The 12,365-nt window shown below is 38.0% G+C and overlaps 1 non-coding gene across 1 annotated transcript; it reads left to right on the top strand.

Moving 5' to 3' along the window:
• Positions 1–10,975: 10,975 nt before the first annotated feature.
• LOC114631170 lies at positions 10,976–11,113 on the top strand. Its single transcript, XR_003712924.1, has one exon. It is a non-coding gene; the product is annotated as a small nucleolar RNA ACA64 (small nucleolar RNA).
• Positions 11,114–12,365: the final 1,252 nt, after the last annotated feature.

Raw genomic sequence — 12,365 nt, 5'->3', positions numbered from 1 at the left:
CATCATTATAGTTATTGCATTTCCTCAGTCTGGTGTGTCAGGTAAGTGATGAAACCATCTGCTTCCATTTTAGTCATGAAAGCCATCTTATAGTAAAGACAAATAAGGTTCATTGCTGTATTTGATTAAATCTCTGTTTCTCAAGGATTGGGCTATGCCCCACCTCTAACGGTAACTACAAATGGTTCTGTACTGCTCAGTTCCAGGAAACAGTAACCATACCTTTGTTTCAAAAGGTTATTATAGCCACTTGTCGTTATAACCACCTGTTAAGCCTAGCTTATAACTACCTTGTAATAATATCTTTGTTTCAAAAGGTTAAGACCATAGTAAGGTTTCTTTCAAAAGTTACATCCACCTTCAAACATATCTTTGTTTCAGGGGGTCATTATGGCTATCTTGTTATTCCTATGTTCTCTTTCTGTAACCCCACCTATTTTGCCTGCCAAACACCCCATTTGATAACCCCTACTCATGATACCCTTGAACTATAAAAACCTTGTATTTTTATATCTAATGATGATCCCTTGAGCCATGCCTTAGGGGGAGGCAGCCCCAAGAACAGGAATAGAAAAAGCTTGCTTTAATCAATTGCTTGCTTTAGTCAATTGCTTGCTTTAATTAGTTTGGCCATGATTATTTGGTTTAGTGGTCTCTCTCCTTGCATCTTTCAGATTAACAACAATACACTCTTGGTCCTGGTTTCCTTGATGTAATTTGGCCCTATCATCTCATTCATTCTGATAAAAACATAGGCTAGATCCCTTTTATACCTGGAGTAAGTCATATATGAGTCATGCTGGATGGTGGTCTCTAACAGATGACTATATAGTTGTTGAATAAACCCAGAGACTGGAGCCATTCTTCTCCTCATAAGTGGAGTCCAAATTTGGATGTAAAATGGAGTCTCCTAGGCATGCATAGCCTAAAAAGCCAGTTTTATACAATATGGAGTAATTTGGAGTCTGGCATGCTTGATGGTAGTACTGTATCTGGTTTTCTGAAGGAGTAAACTCAGAATAATCTGAAGGAGCATGAAGCTGTCCCTCATCACTCATCTTGCTTTCCTCTTGACCAACGCCCCCCCATCAGTGTTCTCATAAAATGCTATATTTTCAGATCACTTGAATTTGCTTTTACTGACATTCCTTCTCCAGCAAAATCTGTATTTTTTTTTTTTTTGGTGTGTATGTGTATGATCTGGTTGGACAGTCATCTATTTGTGAGACATTTCTACTGCCACTCACAAAATAGTTATTTATAAATTGTGTATCCATCACTAAATACTAAGCCCCTTAAGGCATATTTTAGTTTTACTTATTGCTTAGCAATTTAGTGGACAGTTAGTCAATTTTCATTTAATTAGTGAAGCTTTGATGATGGGAGTTAGACTAAGGAGATGAAGTATAACCTGACTATGCCTATTCTCACCTGACCACCAGAGTGGAGTAACTGCAGCCAGCAGCTCAGCCATAGACAGGTGTCTTCTAGTGTTTAATAATCTTCAAAACCTCTGATTCAATACAATTTTCTCTAACTGAAAGGTTACCAAATACTTACGACACTGTCAAAAACAGAATCAGAGCAATTTAGTCAACAGATCTTAATTAGCTTTATTTATGATCCTGGAATCTGGCATGTTGTTATTTCACAAAGTAGAGTAAGTAAATGCTACAATGAGATGAGCAGGGGAGGTTGGTTTGATTGACAGGAAAGAGACAAGAAAGTGGAAGGAAAAGCTACAAACAGATGCGCACTTCAAAGTTACTTTCTGTGTGAGGCAGAGCCATGAAAGAGAGTAGAAAAATAATGGATTGGTTGACAAATTGTGTGTGTGTGTGTGTGTGTGTGTGTGTGTGTGTGTGTGTGTGTGTAAGGATTAAGGCAGAGGGAAACTAATTACCATGTCAATTGAAACTGGCCTCTTTAGGAACTATGGCTGTTATCACTCTAATCCTGATTTCTGAGAAGGGCAGATAAACAGCTTAGTTTCAGCTTGGTGATGTGGAACTTCAGCATGAGTGACTCCATTTTGATTTTTAGTTAAATCTGGTGTGGTGAGTATGGAAGCTTAGTCCCAAACAATGCACTCCTGTAATTTTTATTCAACAACACCTGATTTCAATGACTACTCTCATGTGTCTGTGACAGACTCCTTAGAGGTAAATTTAATACATTTAAACAGAAATGGTGAAATCAGAGCTTGAAGTTGACTTCCAAAGGAGAGATACACTCATCTGTTCTCAACATCTGTCAAAGGATCCTGGGGACAAAGACCTCTTCCAGGACAGAATGAATAGGGATCTTATATCCATCATCACAACCCCTAAATTCTTTGTCCATTTTGAACGTGATTTTCTAGGTGAGATGTCTACTCCAGTTTTCTTGGACATTAAGTTGGACACAAAGCTGTCTCTGACTGTCGAGGTTTTAACTGTGTAACAAACTCTCTTTGCTGAGGATAAAGGCAACTTACTGAGAATAGTGACCACAAAGGAAACCTGAGGTGCAAGGGTTTCCCTACAGGAAAAGACTAATTCAATTGTCTAACAGGTAAATCTGCATATCTTCTGGATTTTCCTTCATGTTAACTATGAATTGTAAAGATGATGTTACTGGGATTTGCAAGGAGGGATCCCATTTGGGTTGCTACATGATACTAGGGTAATCAAGGTCTCCCGTTGGAGCTTTTAGTCTCATTAACATAATAATTCAAGAATGAACTCAAACAGTTTGAAACACTTTTTCTAGTGTTTAAAATTAACAGTTCAGGAATGGCAATCTGTAATTTCAGTATCTACCCAAGGGAGGAGACTGGAAAAGAGAAGGGGTAGAAACATTAGTTGTATTTAAGTCAATATGGAGATCAGGCCCATGATGGTCAAGCTGCCACATGGTAGATGTGGTGGGGTAAGGGTCAATTAGAGTAAGAGTAAGGGAGTTGTCTTAGGATTTTATTGCTGTGAAGACACACCCTGACCAAGGCAACTTTTATAAAGGACAACCTTTAATTGGGGCTGGATTACAGTTTCAGATGTTTAGTCCATTACCCTCATGATGGGAAACATGAAAGATATGATGTTGGAGAGGTTGGTGAAGGTTCTACATCTTGATCCTAAGGTAGCCAGGAAGATACTGTCCTCTGCAGATAGCCAGGAGGAGGGTCTCATGCACTTTGGACATACTATCTCCCACAAGGCCACACTTCCTAATAGTGCCACTTTCCATGGGCTAAGCATATTCAAACTATTGCAGAAGCCCAGAGTGTTAGGGAAAGCCTTGCTAGAACCAGAGATATAAAGACAAGTAGAAGTTCTGCTTTCCCAATTCAGAAAAAGTAGAGTATCTCATTAAAGAATAAATTATTCCACATAACTTTTTATCCACCTAATATTTTTATCAAGCCTTAAGCTGATTTTGTCTTCCTAGGGGGTTGGTTTTTGGTTAGGTTATTGTCAGATCTCTACCTAGTCCTGAAATTGTATTCTCTTGACTAGAAAGAGATTTTCTTGATTGTCCTTCAGTGTTACAATTACACAGCCATGGTATGGAGCAATGAGAATCCTTCTGAGTCATTAGGAACTCCCAAGTGTATCTGGCCAAACTATAAACAAACTGATCTTCCCTTGCCAGTTTCTGTTTCCTAAATTTTTTTGGAGTACATGGAAAAGGAGAAGGCATGTGATAGACTGAAATATCTGGAAACAGTCTCACAACTGAGATGTCATGATTGATAACCAATGCCACCACATTGTGTCACCACAGTTAACTGTTTCTTACCTTAGAGTTTTGCTGTTTGGTATGCATTCTCCTCACTGTTGGGATCAAGTACCTGATACAACTTACTGGAGAAGGGAATTAGTCTGACCTATGGTTTTAAGTCCTACAATTACTGTAGCAGAGATGGAACTATGGTAGGAACATGAAGTTGCTGGTCATATGATATGTGCAGTCAGATAGCAGAGAGAGAGAGAGAGAGAGCACGCGCACACATACACGCAAGAGAGAGAGAGAGAGAGAGAGAGAGAGAGAGAGAGAGAGAAAGGAATTTTAGTGATCATCTAGCTTTCCTTCTTTTGTTTCTCTTCCTTTTATCTGTGCACACATATTTTGGGTTAGTATTCTTTCCTAAGTTAACCTTAGAATTGTGTCTTCTAGGTCATTCTACAATATAGTCAAATTGACAGTAAACACTAATCCACAGTCATAAATATGAACCATGTAATAGATGAAGATGAGAACAAGAAAACGTTCACTCCACAGCAAGTGCATACAGAATTAATCCATTTTTATATAAGTTCATATGAAATTTTTACAAATATAGCATAAACTATGGTTCCCTGGAAGTGATTTAGATTGTTACTTTGTGCTTCTCTGTAGTTTTCAGATTTTCAACAATGGCAATGTATTACCTTAAAAAAATAGAAATCAGGAAATAATACTGAAGTGGAATCCAGCCAAGTCATCCATGAAATCATTGAAGAAGGCAGGGCTCAGGACTCTATGTAACAAATATAAAGGACTCAAAGGTTACAGCTATGGCAGCAGTGGGGAGAGAGAGGACTCAGAGCCCAGGCTTATTCCCAGCTCATGAGGGTGAAGTTGCAGGGACAGGGTAAGGCATGAAGTCTTGGCATAGAAATGGAGGGGAAACAAATTTAGGGGCAGCATGGTCAGCAGAATGCTGACATTGTGACAAGCATGCTGGCACTGAATTCTGTTAGATGAACATTTTGAGCAGCTCATACAACAGTGTGCTCTCGGGATTGGACTTGGACCACTGCTTTTGTGATTGATTGCTTTCTGAAAGTTTGTTAGTGTGCCATGTGTTTCTATCTGTTCACCCTTAATCTCTGCCTCATTTTTCACAATTATGCTCATGGACATTCCTCAGAATCTCTGTGGTTAGTGATCTTTCTGAATCTTACTTATTCAATCAATTCTCTACCTGCATTTCCAACTTTCTAAACATGCTTATGTGGTAAAGACAAACTTAGGCACATTTCCTAAGTCCCATCAGTTCTGCCAAATTCCCATCCAGCTCAGTGTTCACAAAGACACTTTTCACATTTATCTTTGTCAGCCTTTCCACTACACTAGCAAGCTAAGAACAGGATTATTTCTCCATTGGAATGCAGTGTTTTCCCGGACAAACACCAGAGATATGCATGCATCTTTGGAAGCTCTCCAATGGCATAATCTGAGATTTCTAGAGAGGATAAATTAAAAATCATGATTTTGAGTGAAAATGTAATAAGTGATCAGAAGTATATTCTTAGTCACTAAAATAAAACATTACTGTAGCTTATGCACTTATTGTACTAAATTTTAAGTACTTCACAATTTATCTCATGTAACATATAGCAGTGTTTTTTTAGGTAGGACTGTTGTGGGGTTATGGGCAGCTAAATAACTTACTGAGGTTCATTCAGGTAGTAATAGTAAAAACAGTATTTAGATGAAAGTTCTCTGTCATCAAAACCATATTCTTGCTTTTAATTCTATGCTGCTCTTCAATAGTGATTGGTTGTGACATAATCTATGCCAAGCAAACAACCATGGAGAGGACACATTAGCTTCCATGTGGTAATCTTTAATGGCTGGATACATCAAGGCTGCTTCCACTCACATTAAATGGAAAGCATTTGCAGGTCTTTAGGTGCAGATAATATACAGATGATTTGGATTTTTTAATTTGTTTCTCTGTTTAAATGTATATGCCCCTAATCTTCCAGAACTCAGCAAATAAGTAAATAGATAATATCAAAATCCTCTTCTTCCTGAGGAGCAGAAGGGAAATTGTTTCTTAAAAAAGGAAACTACTTCCTGCGTTTTTCTTTAACCACCTGGTATGACAGGTTTTATCCATGCTTGTGTTATAACAGCTGTGGTTAGGTAATTTTGTTTTCAAGACCTTAGTATTACCTACCTAGTCATCAAAATACTCACATACAGTTTAATACTATCATTACCCCGTTTTGGAAATAAGATGAGTCACAGGAAGGTAATAACTTGAGTAGGGCCATATACCCAGTAAATGATTCCTGAACTGTGACTAATCTATGGATTGACCATCTTATCCTTGAAAGATGATTGCAGTGATGGTAAATTGATGTCAAAGGGCCTTTACTCACAAGGTCAAAGAGATGAGAGAGAAGACAAGATTTGGGGCTTATAGGATGAAAGTATAATCCATTTTAGTCAGCAGTGCAGGAGATCTAGCATCAAGTTGATTCATTTTTATATCCCAGCATTCAGGCACTGGAGGAAATGAACTCTTAGAAAAATAGAGATGAAAGGTAGAGGTTGAAGTGATGAAATTTTCCTTTTGGATGCTGTATGATAGGTATTTAGGACCTCTGATATACTTCTCCTACATTGAGGAATCTGGGGGAGTCTTTGAAATATTACATTACTTGACTGTATTCAAAGGATTTGCCCCATGGAATATTGACAATATTCAATAATTTTTGGTTGTGACATAATATATGTCAAGCAAACAACCTTGTTAGCATTATGAAGGAAACTGACTTCAGAATTAGAATCATAGACCCAATTTTCATGTTAATTCTAGCATGGGGATATATTAAGATACAGCCATATATATGCATGTCCAGAATTTTAACTTTTATATTTTTGTAGTACATTGCTAGACCCTGTATTCTCTCATATCCTAAAGGTGTACAAGCAATAATGAGATGGTGTGGCCTCTAAAGACTAGGTAGGGGCTATAGTAGTCTTTATAGAGTGTCACAAAAAATTGCTTTGTCAATCACTTCATGAAATGATAAAATATAATTACTGTTGTAAAGGTAGCTCCAATACAAATTTATTTATAATTATTTTATTTATAAATGTAAACCCATATGATGGCAAGATTATTAAATCAGAACTAAAAATGAAAAGTTCTATAGTCAGGGTAGTTTAAATGGCAATAGATTATTTTCAAATTGTTCTGGAGTTTGGAATAAGGCCCAGCAGGATTAATTTGTGGCCACGGCTCTCTTATTACTGAGCAGAGTGGATGTAAAGACACAGGTGTTTCTGTGTCACCAATGGCTGGCTGCCATATGAGATGTCTGCACATTGCCTTTCCTCATGCTATGTACATTCAGAAAAAGAGAGATACTGATGTTTCCTTGTATGTGGACACTAACCTACAGGATAAGGGCACTACCCATATTGTTTCACTACACCTGAATAGCTTACTTCTTCCAAAATTAATGAGAGCACGTGTTCTGAGAAAGTGTTGTTAGATTATTTCATCATCAGGTAAACATTAGAGAATGGACTTACAGAGATTGCAGTGGACTCTCTTCTGTGTGTCACTTCCAGCCAAGATCATTAATTTTCTTTCCATATCTGATGTAAGCACCTTTCAAGATTTGTTTGTCCCACTTAATTCAATGAAGTGAATCTTGTAGAAGCTCCTGTTATGTTTCCTTCCTCTTTAACACAGCCAGTTTATTGAAATGGGGTGTGCTTGTTGCTGAGTATCAATAATGGTTCACAGCTATATCACTTTTAATTTTGTTTTCAGGTCAGTCACTCTGTGAAGACTCTCACTGATGATACAGAGTGGTGGACTCTGTATACTTTGAGATCATAATAAACAAAATAATACTTTGTGAAATACCAAAGAATATAATCTAGGAACAAGAGGACACAGGTCATTACCTGTCTGATGCACAGTCACACAGAACATGTGTGTATGAAGACACAACCACATTGGTGTTTGAGCTCAAACATAAGGACTTGGGTCATAATAAGTTATTTGACATGCTCCTGGCCTTCTCAAATGCATATTTATGTTTGCACTTAAAATGTATTAATTCCATTCTAACTGTTCCCAAAGTGTTAACTCATCAACTCTCAAGATGAAAATCTTACCCATCTTAAGGAATCTAGAAGTTCTAGGTACAGCTTATTATGAGGACAAATTTTATTCCTGCTCTAAACCTATGAAACCAGGCACATTTATGTGTTCCCAGAACAATCATGGGGCAGGCTTATGACAGATACTCCAGTTCCAGAAGACAGATGTTCAAAGAAGGAGGAACTCCAAACAGGTTAAAAGCCAGGGAATAATCCCAGTAGGTCTTAAAGGTCAGATCTTCTGAGTTGCTGCTTTATGCACTGGGACCGCTGGGTTACCCCTGTTGAGCCTGCCCTTTTGACTGGGTAGGACTAAGGCCTTGTCCCTAATATATTGGATGGTGGCACATCCAAACTGTAAAGACTCTGTGGTTTAAGACTGATGAGGTGGAGCTAGTGCTGTTGAGCTTGCTGTAGTATTTGTGGCTCTGAGACTTTCTCATCTACTGTTTGGTCATTCTCCATGGTTTTGAAGGATAGTACCTGTTCACATCAAGATAACTATTTCTCCTATCTCGTAGACTTTACAAATATACACTGATGTTTCATTCTTTATATTTTATCTGTTCAATTTTACTCCAGCTGGCAATGCAGCATAACCCAGTCTCTCGGGATTCTCCAGAGTTGCTTGCTTGATTAACCTGTAGATCACATAAATATGCATTGTCTCCTCTTGGTTGTCAACTTGACTATATCTGGGATTAACTAAAACTTAAGTGGCCGGATACACCTGTGAGGGTTTTTAATTTGTTGTTGTTAAATTATATGTAGAGGAAAGATTCATTTTAATCGAGGTCTTTAGAGTTGAAAAGACCCACCTTTAGCCTGGACCACAACTTCTGCTGGCAGCCTAAGTAAAGGACAGAAGCTTGTTCTTTCTCTTTGCCTGCATATGTGTGTGTGTGTGTGTGTGTGTGTCTGTGTGTCTGTGTATTCCATATGTTCTGTTCCTCTAGAGAATCCTGACTAATACATATACCAATGTACCTATGAAATGGTCACTTTAGGTACACAATATAGTTTTTCTCAGAATAACTTTCCTTATTCCTTGATGTACAGATTGACTGAGGGTTTCTAAAAATCAATAAATTGTGGTTCTTGTTTTTCTTAACAGTTCCTTTAATGCATCTTTTTCTTTTTGAATTTTTCTATAAATCACAACAGTAGGTTAGCTTGCTGTTTCAAACCCTTTCTAAGAAACCTCCTTAGCCTGGTGTCCAGTTTTTGCTCTATAAGCCTCCAGGCACTGGAAGATGGACAGAGGTCAGCAAATCTTCAGAGTTCAGTTGACATTTTTACAGTGTTATTTATTCTTCATGTTCTCCTTATGTTTCTCATATCTGTCCATTTTCATTCATATTTCTATACAATCTGTTCATGTGGTGATATATCCTGTAAATGACCGAGTTTTCTTTATAGTTCTTTCTTTCTGAGCCTTCAACTGAGTCCCTAATGTCTACATTTCTACAAACACTCTTTTTAAGGCTTTTGGACTTGGCCTAGCAGAGAACTCAAAACTTTTACAGCTTCTACTTGACTCAGTTCCAAAACCATACTTCAGAGTGTTTGGTATAGTGGACTCTGGTTCTTATTTAAAGTCATTACTACTCAGAGTGGGCAATAATAAGAATATACTACAGAGTTTGACGGATAATAGAAGTAATATCTGGAGGCAGGAATTATCATATCAAGGTCAAATTTGGGGCTCTGTTTCTGATATTAGCCTTCTTTCTGGCTTTTATATGACAAAGTAGTTCAGAAGACATGATTACTTACCCCTAAGAAAAACAAAGATGTTAGAATAAGCATACTCATGTTCAGTTTCAAACCCAAGACAAGTGGCTAAGGTGCCTATGTAACATATCAAAGCATACTTAGCTTCCAGGTTTTCCCAGCATCCTTCAGTGCCTAGATGTTACTATACATGGCTGGCATATCCTGCCCTTCTCCCAGAGGCTCTTCCCTATATAATCCAGACATTTTGGTCACCCTCCATCCTTTGTACCCTTTTTACCTTTAGCCTCCTGGCTGCTATACATAGTTCTCCTCTCTCTCTCTTCCCCTCCCCCTCTCCCACATGGTTCAGGGTCATGATTACTCTGGACTCTTCTGGATGGATGTGTCTGCCTCTGGCTAGATATATAGCCAATATATATATATATAAAACTTTCTCCTCCATCATACCTAGGAACACTCATATCCTTTCTTTTTCTTTTATTTCTTTTTTTCATTCATGTCATATTTACTTAACTATAAGTAACAATGTATCCTAGACAAGCATGCAGAATGAGTTGAGCACTGTGTGTGACATAACTGTACTGAAAGACATGCTAAAGATATACCATGACAGTGACTGCCAAAGAGGCATTATGTTAGTGAAATACTGAAGAGTTAGGTCAACATACATGGATACACACAGACTTATGTATGTATGCAGATCTACATATGTATTTGTGCACACGCATACACATACAACCTTGTTAAAAAAAAAAGAGCAAATATTATGAGCTATTTGACTACTAAAGGCCATGACAGGAAGTACATCTGAAGTTGGTTTTTTTGCTTGCCTCCATTTTATTTTTTAACCACTTCCCTAGATTGTCTTTTATATGGTCCCCTTCTCACTTTGTGGTAGTAGGCATTATTACAAAATTTCAATCTAGATCGTCCATGAATTTGTAGCTGTATTTTCCCAAATAACAAAGTATATTTTTATATTTACTAGACCAGACAGGCTTGCAGACAACAGAGGTTTAGGCACAGTTACAGCATTTTGACCTTTGTAAGTGATTCTCTCATAGTTCAGAGACTCAAATGCAGTAAAAAGCTATGTCTGCTGTATTTTCTAACGGGGATACACCTCACTTTATCATGAACATATCCTGCTTTTTCATTTGCTTACTCTGCACCCCCACATCTGGGTCTGTAGGACCTATAACTTGTAATTCTGCAATCAACCTTATCATTCTGAAAGAAATCTAGAGTAATATAGATGGCTTTTTGATTTCCATGTTCATTGAATTTCCTCTGGTTTAGAATGTGTCATTATGAAAGAAGAGTTTGACAAAATCCCCTTAATTAATAATTACTTAAGGTTAGTGTTCCTTGAAAATCACCCTTGGCATTAGCCTTGATGGTTATGAGGGGGATGAGATTTGCTGCTAGGAACCACTAGAGGCTTCAGATCACCACCTGCTCCCCCAGTATGAAGAGGGTTGAAGCCCAGGATCTGACGGTCAGAAAGGATCACTTAGCTGCTAGAGCGCTGTGGCTTTTGCCTGTAGCCTTAATCTTATCTTTTCTACACAGTTTTGAACACTGCTATGGCCTGAACAGCAAAGATGGCAGGGTCTAGTTGTTCCCAGTGCTGAAATAAATATGTTTAGCTTTTAAAAAGTTATTATGAAACTTTTCTCCAGGTTTTGGTAGATGGGAAATTTCTATCAAATTACTGTGAATAATTTCATCATATATGATATATAATATATAAAATGCATTATTTTGTATATATTTGTATATACTCTCTCCTATCTATCTATCTATCTATCTATCTATCTATCTGTCTGTCTGTCTGTCTGTCTGTCTGTCTGTCTGTCCGTCCGTCCGTCCGTCCGTCCGTCCGTCCGTCCGTCCATCCATCCATCCATCCATCCATCTATCTATCTATCTATCTATCTATCTATCTATAAATAATATTTTTATAAAAGTTCCATTGAGTTTATTTTGTACTGTCTAACTACTCTTAAGGATGGAGCCTACCCTTAAGTGTGGTCAATATGCCCAATGAGGCACTGTTGGAGAAAACTATATTTTCATTTGTCAGTAAGTATCAATTGCAGAGGGGTGTGGTAGTGGTGGGAGCTTATGTTCACTTATCCCTCTCAGTGATAAGATCCCATGTGGTTTGAGCCTATGCAGACTGTATGGATGCTGGCACAGTCTCTTTGAGTTCATGTGTGTTTCAATCATTGCATCTGGACTACACTGTTTCCTTGGGGTCATCTATTTCCATGTGGCTCCTACAACCTTTCTGCTTTTTCATCTACATAGCTCCCCAAGGACCCAAGGGGAGGAGTTTAAAGAAGACATCCCATTTAAGACTGAGTGCTCCAAAATTATTCACTCTCTACGTATTGTCCAGTTGTGGGTCTTTGTGTTAATTTCCATCTTATATAAGAATTATCTTCTCTCATGTTGGCTGAGATACTGATCCAAGGGTATAGAAGAATGTCACTAGGAGTCACTTTATTACTATTTTCCTTTAGCTTCAAAATAATAGAATTTGGTTTTTCCCTAGGCTCGTGGTCTGTCCAGTCATTGGTTCTTGGCCACTATAGTGGTGTCAGGAATGAATTTCAACTAATAGAGTGTTCTTGTAATCTGATCAGAGAGTGGTTGGCTCATTATTCCCATAGTGTCTGTGCCACTATTGTCCAACCTATCAAACAGACAGGTTGCAGAGTTTTCAGCTCAGATGGTGAGGAGTACCT

The sequence above is a fragment of the Grammomys surdaster genome, unplaced genomic scaffold (genome assembly GCF_004785775.1).
Source record: "Grammomys surdaster isolate TR1022 unplaced genomic scaffold, NIH_TR_1.0 67, whole genome shotgun sequence".
Lineage (NCBI taxonomy): Eukaryota > Metazoa > Chordata > Mammalia > Rodentia > Muridae > Grammomys > Grammomys surdaster.
Note: the sequence above shows the minus strand (reverse complement) of the source record. Positions and strands in the feature narration are given on the sequence as shown.